This window comes from Mustela putorius, unplaced genomic scaffold (assembly GCF_011764305.1).
Source record: "Mustela putorius furo isolate JIRA1106 unplaced genomic scaffold, ASM1176430v1.1 tig00004033_pilon_pilon_pilon, whole genome shotgun sequence".
Classification (NCBI taxonomy): domain Eukaryota; kingdom Metazoa; phylum Chordata; class Mammalia; order Carnivora; family Mustelidae; genus Mustela; species Mustela putorius.
In genome coordinates, this window is record NW_025422169.1 from 8,779,078 (window position 1) to 8,793,893 (window position 14,816).

Here is a 14,816-nt window from a genome sequence, read left to right on the forward strand (position 1 = left end):
TTATCATCAAGGTTCTAGGAAAACAAAGTTAAATCTTCTGCAGAAAACTAGTGAAAGTTGATAAGAAACATTTCAGTTTCTGAAATTCCCATTAGAATGTGGCTAGAAGTCAGAAGTATATCTTTTATTACAGAAAGTTTTTCCCTCCCAAGGATATTTCAAGAATCTATTTATTCTATATATATTTTTTTGCTTCATACCTTTCAATTTAGAGTTGTTATAATATCAACATTTTGCATTTCTTGGATGATGAATGATGTCGAACATCTTTTCATGTGTCTTCTTGCCATCATTCATCATCCAAGAAATGCAAATCAAAACCACAATGAGATGTCACCTCACACCTTTAGGATGGCTTTTAATTACAAGAAACAAACAAAAAAAGACAAGCAACCACAGGTCTTGGTGAGGATGTGGAGAAAGGGTAGTCCTCGCGCACTGGAGGTGGGAACGCAGGCTGGTGCAGTCGCTCTGGAGAACAGGGCGGAGGGTCAGAAAGTTAAACATGGAGCTACCATATAAACCAGCAAGCCTACTTCTGAAAATGTATCAAAAGGAAATGAAACCATTATCTCCAAAAAACAAAAACAAAAACAAAAACAAAACTACTCCCATGTTCATTGCAGCATTATTCTTAATAACCAAAGAACAGAAACAACTTAAGTCTCAATGGGTGAATGGATGAAGGGCGTAGTGTGTGTGGACCCTTCTCTGACACCACACGCAAAGACGAACTCAAAATGGGTGAAGGACCTCCGTGTGAGATAGGAGTCCATCAGGGTCCTAGAGGAGAACCAGGCCGAGAAAGACCATCATCACACGGTGTCACTTATAGGGGGAACAGAAGGCTAGAGCAGAGGACCGCAGGGAAAGGGAGGGGAACGCGCAGGGGGAGAAAGAGTCAAGGGAGATGAACAGGACAGACCCTGGACCCCAGGAAACAATCTGAGGTTACAGAGGGGCGGGTGATGGCGTGACGGGGTGACAGGTATTGAGGAGGGCACGTGTTGGGATGAGCACTGGGTGTCATACACAACGAATGAATCATGGAACACTACATCCCAGACGAATGGTGGACTCTGCAGTGGCTCACCGAACGTACTACAAAAGAGAGAAGAAATCGAGTGTGTGTAATGAGATGTTATTCCGCTTCATGAAACAGAAGAAGCCCATGTTGGGCCCCCTCCTCAGCAGGGAGCCTGCTTTTCCCTCTCCCTCTCCACACCCCTGCTCATGTGCTCTCTCTCGATCAAATAAATAAATAAAATCCTTAAAAAATAAATAAAATAAAAAAGAAGGAAACCCTACCGTTTGTAGCAACATAGATGAACCCAGAGGGCATTATACTAAGTGAACTAAATCAGACAGAGACAAATGCAGTGTGTTGGCACTTATATGAGGATTAAGAAAAAGTCGATCTCACAGACATAGAGGGTAAAACCATGGTTGCTTGGGGCTGTGGGGCGGGTGACAAAGGGAGAGATTGGTAAAAAGGTAAAAAGTCAGTTGTGAGATAAGCAAGGTCTGCGGATGTAACACAGTGACTGTAAGTCAGCAAACACTGTACTGCACAGCTGCAATTCGCTAAGAGGAAGAACCTAAATGTTCTCATCAAAACAAGAACCAAAGGGAGTATGTGGGGTGCTGGGCTGTGTCAGCCCCCGGACCTGCCACAGGGTGCAGGCCTCGCTCACTAGCAAGCTGTACACTTTAAACACCCCGCAATTTTATGTCTCAGTTGTACCTCAGTAAAGCTGGAAAAAAAAAAAAAACAAAAAACAAACTCAGGCACACTCCTAAGTTCTCCTTAGGCTAAAGACAGGGCCTGGGGGGGCGAAGGGCAGATGAGGCGGTCGGAAACTGGGACCACAGTAACTCGGACCAGGTGGACCTATGCTGGGGAATTTGTGCATTTGTCATGAGAACAAAATACGCATGCTTGTGATTTTTATTGTTTTCCCAAGGCCTAAAACTTCATCATAATTTTTTTTTTTTTAGAGATTTTTATTTACTCATTTGGAAGAGAGAGAGAGCCGGGAGAGGGCCGTGGGGAGGAGAAGCAGCTCCCACTGAGCAGGGAGCCCGATGTGCGGCTCCCCAGCGCCCTGAGATCATGACCTGAGCTGACGGCAGACGCTTCACCAACTGAGCCACCCGGGTGCCCCTTCATAATTTCTGTAACAACTCACACTTATCATTCAGGTTAGGGTCTTTCACTGAGGAGCTAGTCCCTAATGCAGATTCAATTTCCAAGCAAAATTTCCTGAGGCACAGTACGCATTTTATGTTAACCAAATAGTGGATACTGTGTAATAGGTTTCCGAGCCCCTCCACCAAACTGTGATTTTACTGACAAAAATAAATATTAAGCCTGGCTGGCTCTTCAAAACTTCACTGTTGTTTTCAATTTGATTCTATTTGCAAAAGATTGGATTCAATGTATCATTCTCACAAAAACTTCCCTGAATTGGTACCATATTTGTTTTTTTAGAAACATTTACTGTTTCCTAGCACTCAGTGATTTAAGAAATAACGGACTCAGTACTCAAACCAACTTTCTCAAACCATTTCTCTCCAACTACTTGCTCATGTGTTACAATCTCCTAAGAATCTCCTCTCTCATTTCGGGGAATGGACAATGTGTGCGTGTTTGTGTGTGTGTTTGCACCAACATGCTAACTTGCCCAAGTGAGGTTTCTCATCTCTCTGGTGAAAAGCTTAAAACGACACGCAAACATGGCTGAGCTGATCCATTTTGTTAAACTCACAACCTGTTCTCGGTTAACCGGTGGCCTTTCCTTCACAGGCATTAATCCGGTCTTCGTGTTGCATTATTTTTCCTGAGGAAGCTTTACCACAAATGCATCTTGTCTTCATATGCATTCTAACCACTTTTATAAATTTTTATTTCATTGTTTAAAGAAGGTTTAAAAAATAGAACTCCAGTTGGGGCACTTTTTTTTTCTGATTTTTTCTCTCTCTTTTTTTTTCATTATGTAAAATTGAAAACATAAACAAAAGTCAAGGGAATGGAATGATTCATTGCTATGTTTTATTACCCAACTTTAACAATTAATTACTTACACATGGCCAGTCTTGTTACATTTTGTGTATTTTTGCCCTATTCTTCTGGTTTTTTTTCTTGTATTTCCTAAAGACACTGCCTTTATCTGCTATTGTATTTAATACCTTGCCCTAGTTGCTTGAGCAGCGCTTCTCCTGCTGGTTTTCGCAGTACCTGTGTTCCCTGGTTCTGTCCCTGCGGAGGTCATCCACATTTGACCATAAGCACTAGGACGTGTATGAACACACGTGTCAGCAAAGGGCCTTTTCTGTTTGGGCCTTCCTGGATTACCAATAGTGAAAAACTGGTTAAACCGGTTGACTGACACCAGAAGTGCACTTCCGAGTTCAGTGAAGGTTGAAGCCGATCATTTAAAATGTGTAGGCAATGGTTGACTCACCAGCTCCTCTGTGTTCTCATGTCCGTCTGAGTGGAGCAGGGAAGTCGAGCCTGAGCCTCACGCACCGTGGGAGGGGGCCTGGCTGTCTCCATTTCTATCAGTGCTTCCTTTCTTGTCCTGCCAAGTTCCCAGAGTCGTTGTGGAGGAATCAAGGGTGTGCACAGAAGCAGACCTCGGTCACTTGCTAGCGTTTCCTACAAGGAGCTAGTGACGTGATCACTTTAAACTAGGTAATAGAAGCCAGAACAAATTTAAAAGAGTATCCTATCTAGATACATTCTATACATTCCTATAAACTTTAGTATCCTTAAGCTGAGCTATCTAATTTTTCTTTCACATTTAGCAACTTCCTGGGACTGTTTCTCTTTTTTATTTTTAAATCATCTCTATAACCAGTGTGGGGCTTGAACTCTTGACCCTTATCATGGGTCCCCTGTTCCACTGGCCAAGCCAGCCAGGCACCCTTTTCTCTTTCTTTAAAGTCATTTTTAAGATGAGTGTTAGGAACACAGCAACACGGAGAGGGACCTCCCGGACGCCCCGGCCCTCCAGCCCCCGCACAGTCCCTGGCCATCATCAGGATCACACATTCCTCACACCTGACCCGCACGGGCACCTTGTAGCGAGTCCTTGTTCCCTTAGGGGTCACTCTTGGCGCTGTACGTTCCACGTGTTTGGGCAAAGGCACAATGACATGTCTCCATCATTATAGTATCACACAGGATTTTCGCGACTCTTAAAACCCTCTGGGTCCCGCGTATTCACCCTCCTTCCCAAACAGTCCTGGGCAATTCCTGACCCTTTTTGTTGTCTGTGTAGTCTTGCATTCTCCAGAAGGTTGTGCTCTTGAAATCATATAGAATGGGGCCTTTCAGGTTGGCTTCTTTCACTCAGGGACATGAATTTAAAGCTCGCCCTTGTCTTTTCACGGCTTGACAGCTCATTTATTTTTAGTCCTGAATCATACCCCAGTGTCCCTATGGACCACAGTTTATTTATCTATCCACCTTAAAAAAATTTATTTATTTATTTATTTACTTATTTGACACAGAGAGAGACCGCGAGAGAAGGAACACAAGCAGGGGCAGCAGGAGAGGGAGAAGCAAGCTTCCCGCTGAGCAGGGAGCCCATGTGGGGCTCGATCCCAGGACTCTCGAATCAGGGCTCGAGCTGAAGGCAGATGCTTAACAACTGAGCCACCCAGGTGCCCCCACCTGTTCACCTTTAAGAGCATCTTCATTGATGATTAGTAATAGCAGACATCTTTTCATATGCCTATTGGCCATTTGTATGTCTTCTCTGGAAAAATATTTGTTTAGGTCCTTTGCCCATTGTAATCAAAGTTTTGTAAATGTGTGTGTCTGGTTGTATGAGTTCTTTGTGTATTTTGGATACTACTCACTTATCAGATAAACCATTTGCAAATATCTTCTCCCATTCATTAGATTGCCTTTTCATTTTGTTGTTAGTTTCATTTGCTGGGCAAAGACTTTATAGTTTGACAGACTCCCAATTGTTTAATTTTTGCTTTTGTTGCCCTTGGCCTGAGGAGACAAATCCAAAAGAAATTGCTAAGATCAATGTCCAAGAGTTTACTTCCTAAGTTTGTATTTTAGGATTTTTATGGTTTCAGGCCTAACATACAGATCTTTAACTCATTTTGAGAATTATATTATGTGCTGTTGAAAAAGTGGTCACATTTCATTGTTTTTCCAATTACATTTATTGAACAGACTATCTTTCCCCACGACATAGTCTTACCTGTTTTGTTGTAGAAGAACTGATCATAGAGCTTGGGTTTATTTCTGCACTCTGTCCTGTTCCATTGATCCTTCTGTCTATATTTTTGATTACTATAGCTTTTTAGAATAATTTGAAATCTGGGACTGTCACACTTCCAGCTTTGTCTTTCTCAGGATTGCTTTGACTATTTTTGAAACTTATTCTTATGCATTTTATTCTTTTTGATATGACTGTAAATGAGATTGCTTCCTTAATTTCTCTTTTTGCTAGGTCATTATTAGTGTAGGGAAATGCAACAGATTTCTGTATATTAATTTTGTGTTTTGGAATTTTTACTGAGTTTATTAGTTCTAATATAATTTTTTGGAGAAGTCTTTAGGGTTTTCTATATTTAGTATTATGTCATCTTGTGACAGTTTTAATTCTTCCTTATCAAGTTGGATGCTCTCTCGGTTACTATTTTCTTGGAATATCTTTTCTCATACTTCTATTTCAACCTATTTCAAGCTCTAAGTGAGCCCTTTGTAGCCAGCATGTACTGCATCATCTGGTCTTTTCTTATATTGTCAATCTCCATCTTTAGATTGGAGAGAACATTTAAAACCCGTGTATGTTTAAACTAATTAATAATAATTGCTCAAAGCTCAATTTTTTAGGTTAGAGATTTTTTAAGGTTCTTTTTGTTTTTAGGTTAGATTAGGGTTCATCTGTGAATTAACTGATTCTTATTGTAATATAACATCACTGACTAGATATCTGTGAAGGGTGAATAACAACAGACACCTATGAAATTACAAACTGGTGAGCTGATGCAATCAGTGTGGGTGGGAGACATAGGAGTCTGCTGCATGACTTTAACTAATGTCTTAAGGTTATTTGTTTATATGCCTGTCTTTATGTTGAGTCTGTAATCTCCTTCAGGGCACGGACTGTATCTTAGTCATCTCTCTGTTTCTGGCGAACAGTAAATGCAAAATGTATTTCTTGGTGAATAAAGGAGTGAAGGGATGGATATTTAGAACACAATATCTAAATGCAAAAACACTGGTTTAGAGACCTAGACACAGCCGACTTATTTAGTGGGAGACCATAAGTCCAGAAAACAGTGGTGATCTTTGTAATTGCTTTCAAAGATGAAAAATCCAGGAAAGTAGCCGTTAAGGTACTTTCTGTAAAGACCTGCAGGTCACGCATCGATACGTTCAGCCCCGCGTGCGTCTGACACGAACAGCAGGGATACGAACCACCTACTTGCATATTACATGCAAAGCCACCATTCTGAGGTCACCTGAAAGGGAGCTGCTGTCGCTATTGATGTCTTCATGTAATTTTATTTTAAAGCGACTGCTCTCTCATAAACCTGTGTCCAAGATAAAGTGTTTCTTCACATTAAACATTTCAAGAAATAAATGATGTGGGGCGCCCGAGTTGTCTGTCACAGTATCCTGAGCAGATACTATGCGGTGAGAATTCAAAAATCAAAAGAAAAATTGTTTCCATTTAAACTTGTAAATCACAAGCATTTTTGTGTTTTTATAAAGCTTCAATCTGTTATGTCAATAGTCTTGATAAGCCTACTGAGTAGATAGGACCAAGTTAAAAAAAAAAAACCCACTTTAAAAAAGATGCTTATTTTGCACCAGATGATCTAGCAGCCCTTTCACAGAGGTATTGGTGCCCCCAGGGAACTGAGGTACAGAAGCTATAACTGATTTTTCCAGATTTCCATATAAGGAGGTGCCAGATCCGGGAGGTGATCACCTTTTCTGACCTCAGTCCAGTGCTTACTCCGGAACGTGCCGATTCTTACGCAGAAACTCTGGAACACACGTTGCATGGGGAGAGTGCAGACAATGAAAATGCTTGGATTTTCCAGCGAATTCTCTGCCTTGTTGATTTACCATCTTCATGACAGGGAGAGGGCACTCCAAAAGCCATACCCATGACCCCAAAATCTGTGGCTTGTTTTGGAAACGACCGTCTATGTGACCATGGCTGTCCTAGGTTATTTAAGGAGGGTGCTGAACGGAAGAGTCAAGCTGTCTGGACTGCTGGAGCCTGGGTTCTAGCGTGGGAAGACAGACAATAACCAGGAAGAAAGACAGGAAATGTGGCTTGAGATAGTGGTAAATGAGGTGAAGAAAATAAGATAGTCCAGTAAAGTGGGCTAAGAAGTGACTGCGCAAGGTGATACTGAAACACTGTGGAAATCAGTGCTGTCAGTAGAGGCCTCACCTTCCCGAGAACACTCTTTAGACCTCCGTGCTTTGATTTACCATGACTCTGACAACAGCTTTTTCTCTGATGTGTGACATTTGCCTTGATGAATTAAAATTTTCTTGGAAGATGGATCTGTAAGCACGTAAGTCATAAATGAGATGACATATAGGGAAAATTTGAAAATATTAAAATATTAAAATCCTATGCTTAAGTGAAGTAAAAAAACAATGTCACTTCTCACCCCCCCCCCCGACTTTCATTGTCATCTTTATCAATGCTAATGGATAGAGATACCCAGTCATAAAGGAAGACTTACTTTGACCCTGGGCAGCGCCACTATTTTCCAGTAGCCCTTTATTCCATTTATTCCATTAGTTTCAACTGAGTGTTGACTTTAGAGGGGCGATTATAAATTGTACTGTACCCATCGTCATAGCAGGGATGAGAATTGGTTACTTTGTACTTCAATAAATACATATGTATGTGATAAATATTTATGTATAGTGACCATTCGCTGGGCGGTCATTCTTCAAAATCCTATTAATTTCCTGTAGTCAGACAGTGTTGTAGAAGACTGCATTCTCTCCTCTGTGGAGGCATGCCCCTCCACAGCCCTGCCCACGCTAGCCTTCAGTCAGTTACCACTAAGGCCTGGCGTTGCATCCCAGTGATACCTCTTAGCTTTCCCATGCCTCAGAAATCCCTGTATTTGCCAGCTTTGATTTGCTCTGGTAGTAAGTCATTCAAAGCAAAGAACTCAGCAAACCTCCTCCTGAGAGACTGTGACACAGACACATCTACTGGAAAGCCCTGCTCTCGGAGGGACACTTTGCTTGTGCTATGACCATGTTCCTAACTGTGAAGAACAAGCAGACCGTGTGGGCTTCTCTGCTGAGCATTCAAGCCCTCGGCTTACCTTTGGTCCTTTGTGGAGGACTGGGCTGGATATCATGGTATGTCAAACTTGTATACTACTTCCACTTTCATCCCCACTTACTCAGCCCATTCCGTGAAGCAGGCACTTAATTATTTTGGAAGGCCCTTAACATAACATGACTCTTTTAAAGAGCTTTATATTTTCCCCTCCTCCAGGAAGTTCTTTACTCAGTGGAATTAAATGACGATTACACTTCTCATGGAATGGTAGAGTTAAACATCTGTCTGAGGGGAAACATGCATAAGGACTTGAAAGCTAACAGAAGAAGGTGGCTTGTGCTCTCTTGATACTTTGGAATCTTCCCTGTGATAGGGATAAATCATAATGAAAATGCAACATCTCCCAATTTATGGGATGGAGTGAAAGCAATCCCTAGATAAAAATTTAGAGTTGTAAACATCTACCTTAAAATTATGAGAAAGATCTCAAAGCAATAACCTAACTGCTCACCTTTAAGACTTAGCTAGTAGAAGCAAGGGATCACTATACCAGAAATGAAGAATGTCTTTTGACTACCTAACCAACAGACTGAACTGAGCTAAGGAGAGAATCAGTGAGTTAGAAGAATGGTTAATAGAAAATTTCAAAACTGGGGTGCAAAAACTAAAGAATTAAAAAGACATAAGAGAATATCCAAGAGCCATGGGACGATTTCAAAAGGTATAATATATGCCCAGTGGAAATACCAGAAAAAGAAGAGAAAAAGAAGTCAAATATTTTATGGTAATTATTTCAAAGTTGAGAATTTTCCAGATTTAGTGATAGTCCCTGTATTAGTTTGGTAGGTCTACCATAACAAAGTTCTGCAAATTGTATGATTTAGGCAATGAAAATATATTGTGTAGTTTCAGAGTCTAGAAGTATACGATCAAAGTGTCAGAAGAATGGGTTCCGTTGTGAAGGGCATGAGAAGAAAAATCTGTTCCAAGCCTTTCCTGTGGCTTCTGGTGGTTTTCTGGCAACCTTTGTGATGCCTTCCTGCAGAAGCATTGTTTGAATGTCTGCGGCCGTCTTCACACTGTGTTCTCCCTCTCTGTCTCTATACCAAGATCTTCTCCTTTTATTTCATTATGCTATCTTTAAAAAAAAAAAGATTTTATTTATTTATCTGAGAGAGGGAGAGTGAGCATGAGAGAGAGAGAAGGCAAGCACGAGAGAGGGAGAATGAGCACGGGTGGTGGCGAGGTAGGCGGAGCGAGAGGGAGGAGCCGACTCCCCACTGATCAGGGAGTCCGACTTGGGATCATGATGTGAGGTTTAACCGACTGAGCCATCCAGGCTTCCCAACATTTTCTCCGTTTAAAAAGGACACCCAGTATGGGGCGCCTAGGTGGCTGAGTTGGTTAAGCCCAACTTTTGATTTCAGCAAAGGCCATGATCTCAGGGTTGTGAGGTCCAGCCCCACACCAGTGTGGAGCCTGCTTAAGATTCTCTCTCTCCCTTTCCCTCCGCCCTTCCCCCTGCTAAATGTATGTGTGTATATATACACACACACAATATGTACATATTTATTTATTTTACTTCAGTACATCTGTCTGCTCTAGGAAAGATGTTAGGGTTTGAAGCCAACAGTCAAGAAAGAATTCTCGAGACATCACTGGTGCAAAAAGGTGATTTAAAAAAAAATATTTTATTTATTTATTTGACAAACAGAGATAACAAGTAGGCAGAGAGGCAGGTGGGGGTGGTGGGGGTGGGGGAAGCAGGCTCCCCGCCAAGCAGAGACCCCCATGTGGGGCTTGATCCAAGGACCTGAGATCATGACCTGAGCCAAAGGCAGAGGCTTAACCCACGGAGCCACCCAGGCACTCCACAATAAGGTGATTTTATTAAAATGTGGCAACATGACTCGTGGGCAGAAAGAGCTGTGGTGGGGTTGTGAGGAGTGGTGATTATATACTGTGGGGTTGGGGAGGTAAGGAAAAGAGAAGTTGTTTTTAAAAAAAAATTTTTTTAAATTTATTTAACAGACAGATCACAAGTAGGCAGAGAGGCAGGCAGAGAGAGAGAGAGGAGGAAGCAGGCTCCCCGCTGAGCAGAGGCCTCAATCCACTGAGTCACCCAGGCGCCCAGAAAAGGGAAGTTTTCAAAGAACTTTCATGTATTAAAGAAGACACACAGGATCCTGGAGACTTTGCTGTTTGTCAAGTTAAGGTTGTTTTTCCTTCTAGTGAGGCATTAACTGCAAGGGAGTTGGGAGCTTCCTGGAGGAAAATGACATTTCTCCTATCACCCGTCCTTATCAACGGGCTGTAGGTTTAAAAGGAATTCAATTGTACATTGCCTTCTGCCTCAGCTTCCCTCAGTTTTATGGAGGGAGGGTGATAGGATAACTCAAGAAATTGAGGTATGGGTCTTTGAAAGTTGGGCTATTGATAAGAAAGCTTCTTTCTTGTGAATCACCAGGACATTTGTAAACTGAGGGAGACTCAGGTTTGCAGGATTGTGATTTCTGCAAGTTAAGTATTTGTTTGTCCTTTAGGGCAGCCGGGAGTGCTTGAGGAAGGTCACAAATATCCCATGGTGGGGAGTGGGCGGTGTAGGGTGCCAGCTTCTGCTTTGTCCTCAGGGAGTCTTCTGCTCCCTCACCACATCCTGTCTCTTTCCATCCGGAATGTGCGAGCTGAGCTATCAGGATTGACAATCCCTGAGACTCCCCGTGCACGGTGTCCTCACTGGGAGGAGCATGGGTGGGGGAAACAAGACAGTGGGTGGGTGGGGTCTCAGGGGAGATCCAGAACAGCTCTGTCCCTGTTCCTTCCGTGTCCCTGGAGAGGAAAATCTCAGAACAGCGAGAGGAGAACTAGCAGGAGGAAGGGAAGAGGTCCCCGGATGGCTAATTGGTCTGCTGTTTTTTTCCTTATTTAAGGGTTCATTTTATTCATGTGTATTTTTACTACAAAATCATCCATTTCCTCTAGGTTTTCAGTCTGATGCAATAGGCTTCTCTTATTTGACCTTTGATTTCTGCTCTTTTAAAATTTTTCTTCAGAATTGTCACTGATGGGCCGGCTGGGAAACCGGGGCTCCAAAATGGCGGGTCTTCCCGCCAACCCTCTCCAAGATGGCGGATCTTCCTGCCAGCCCTCTCCAAGATGGCGGATCTTCCTGCCAGCCCTCTCCAAGATGGCGGATCTTCCTGCCAGCCCTCTCCAAGATGGCGGACTTTCCCGCCACCCTCACTGGGGCCTCCAGGTCACCGTCAGGAGACTGAAACTCTCTGCCCAGGAGCTTCCAAATTGAGAACTGCCCATCACGACCACCCTTGCCCCATACCCTCCGATCATCGCATACCCAATGGGCGAAAGGCTATGCCCCACCTCAACCTGATAAAAGCCCCCACCAACTCCCTCCCAGTGCGACTTCCTCGACTCACTATCCCCCCCCCCCCCGCACCCCTTTCTGTGAGTCGCGGAACCCCCCCCCCGAGGGTGCTTGCAATAAAGTTCATCTCCCGGATCCAATGCCTCCTAGCCTCATTTCTTACCATTGCCGGCGGGAGCAACTTTACAGTCACAGTTAATAAACAAATATTGATAAGTTATTTTTAGTTAAAGTCCATTTTTAAAAAAATTTTTAATTTATTTATTTGACAGAGAGAGAGATCACAAGTAGGCAGAGAGGCAGGCAGAGAGAGAGGAGGAAGCAGGCTCCCCGCTGAGCAGAGAGCCCGATGTGGGACTCGATCCCAGGACCCTGAGATCATGACCTGAGCCGAAGGCAGAGGCTTAACCCACTGAGCCACCCAGGTGCCCCTAAAGTTCATATTTTATTCCGTTTCCTCTACTCTTTCTTTCCCTGCTCCAGGATCCCATGCAGTGCGCTCCATGACATGCAGTCATCATGTCTCTTTAGGCTCTCCTTGGCTAGGACAGTCCCTTATACTTGTCTTGTTTCAGTGACCTTGATAGTGTAAAGGAGTGGTCACATGTTTTGTAGAAAGTCCTGCATTTGGATTTATGGCGCGTCTTCCTCATGATTAGATTGGGGTTATGGGTTTTGATAACCTGCCATCACTTTATATCATTACTTTATATCTCTCATCACTTTATATCAAGGGAACGTGGCCTGGAGGGAACTTGACACTTTTTTTTTTTCCAGAATTTTTTAACAGCTTTATTGAGATATAATTCACATATCATACAATTCATTCATTTAAAGTATGCAATTCAATGGATTTTAGTATATTCACAAATATGTGCAAACACCGAGATCAATTTTTGAATATTTTTAATACCAAAAAAAAAAAAAAACCCACAAAACCCTGTACACGTTAGCAATCAAGCCCCATTCCTCCTCCCTCCCCAGCCCTAAGAAACTACTAATTTACTTTCTATCTACATAGGTTTATGTACTAGAGTTTCATATGATTGGAATCATGATAAATGGACTTCACGACTGTTTTTTTTCCCACTTAATATAATGTTTTTGTGGTTCATCCAAGATGTAGCATGTATTGGTAGTTCATTCCTTTTTGTGCTTAAATAATATTCCTTTGCTTGGATATACATTTCATTTACCTATTCATCCACTGATAAACATTTGGGTTGTTTCCACTTTTTGGATACTATGATTAATGTTGCTATAAACATTCATGTACAAGTTTTTGTGTAGACATATGTTTTCATTCCTCTAGTACATATCTAGAGTGGAGTTGCTGAATCCTATGAAAACTCAATCTTTAATTTTTAATTGAGGAATTGCTAGACTGTTCTCCAAAGCAGCTGCACAATTTTACATTCCCAGGGTAAGAGGCTCTGATTTCCCTACACCTTCATCAAAATTTGTTATTATCTGATTTTTTAATGTTACCATCCTAGTGGGTATGAAACAATATTGTTTGTTTTAACATTGGTCGCCTGGCTCGTTGGTCAGACTTCCCCACCATGAAGTTACTCTTCCTAATGAGTGTACGGTGTGTCTTCTTGAGCAGGAAGACACAGTGCTGAGCCCACACTGTGGGAGAGGGAGTTATCTCCCCCTCCCTGATGGAGAGCTGAGTGTCTACATCTGTTATTTGGAATTCTGCGTAGGACAGGTCTTTTCAACCCCATTTCTAAAACAAACAAACAAAACAAAAACCAACCAACCAACCAACCAACCAAACACCTATATAATTTGTTAAAAATGCAACTGAGTCATTTAAAAGATTACATGGCTTTATTGAACAATTTATGAATCAGCAGGATCCCACCTAGCAAATAAAAAAGGGCTCCCAAGTGCCTGGGTGGCTCAGTGGTTAAAACCTCTTACTTCGGCTCAGGTCATGATCCCAGGGTCCTGGGATCGAGTCCCACATTGGGCTCTCTGCTCAGCAGGGAGCCTGCTTCCCTCTCTCTCTCTCTCTGCCTGATTCTCTGCCTACTTGTGATCTCTGTCTGTCAAATAAATAAATAAAATCTTAAAAAAAAAAAAAGAGCTCCCTTGAGCTTCAGGGAAAGAAAGGTTTTTAAAGGGAGACAGGGAATTGAATAAAGGAAATTGTTAGCCAAGGAAGCATTGTTTTTGGCAAGGTCACCCTCCTCAGGGGACCAGAAGGGACCATTCAATATATTTTCCAGGTTGACTGCTTAAATGTTACACGGGGTATGTGTGTGTGAAACTGGAGTTAGATTATTTAGTTAAGTCTTGGTTTGCTGGCTTCGGTCTCTTAACACAAGGAACTCCATTTTGGGCTTATGGTTCCTTTTAACTAAATCAAAATTTTTTTTTAACCACTGTGGATACCAGTGTAGTTATTTTAGGCCTCTGGTTTTCTCTGCTACCTCAGTGTGTGGCCCCTAGTTCATTCCTGCTTTGGCGTTTGAGAGCACTCTCCATTGGCTCCTGTTTTCCTTTGACATATTTCTATCTTTATGGTTTTTTTTTTTCTTGATACCTCCTTACTTTCTGTTACTTCCAGATTATCCTGCTTCCTGTATTTACTGTCTGAGTCATAGTGTCAGCAATTTCTTCAAAGAGCCCTGGTTCCTTTTGTTAGAGAATGGTTTAAAGTCTTGGTGTAGGAACTGCATGTGCTCAGCGTATGACGCAAGGTCACCCTCCTCAGGGGACCGGAAGGGGCCATTCAATGTATGCATGTGTTCCTACCTATGTTGGCACGCCTAATTATAAGACTTCAATGTGGAATTTTCTGTATCTGTATTAAGCTAAAGACGAGTTTATGCTGATGTCTCCAACCTGGTCCATCACCACATGGACAGTGATCCTCTCCCTTTGCTTATCTATAACCTCCCACTCCAACAGTGGCAAACTAGATCCCGCCACCTGCACTGCTCCTATTCCAGATTCCAGATGCGGTGTCTTTAAAACTGTTAGCTACCATCCTGATAAGAAAGAACTTTGTAAAATACTGTTCCCTCTACTCTATTAGGCTCTTGGCCGAGACCCCTCCTTGCAACATCAGATTAGCAGGAGAAAAACAAACAGAAGCTTAATTTTATGTATATGTC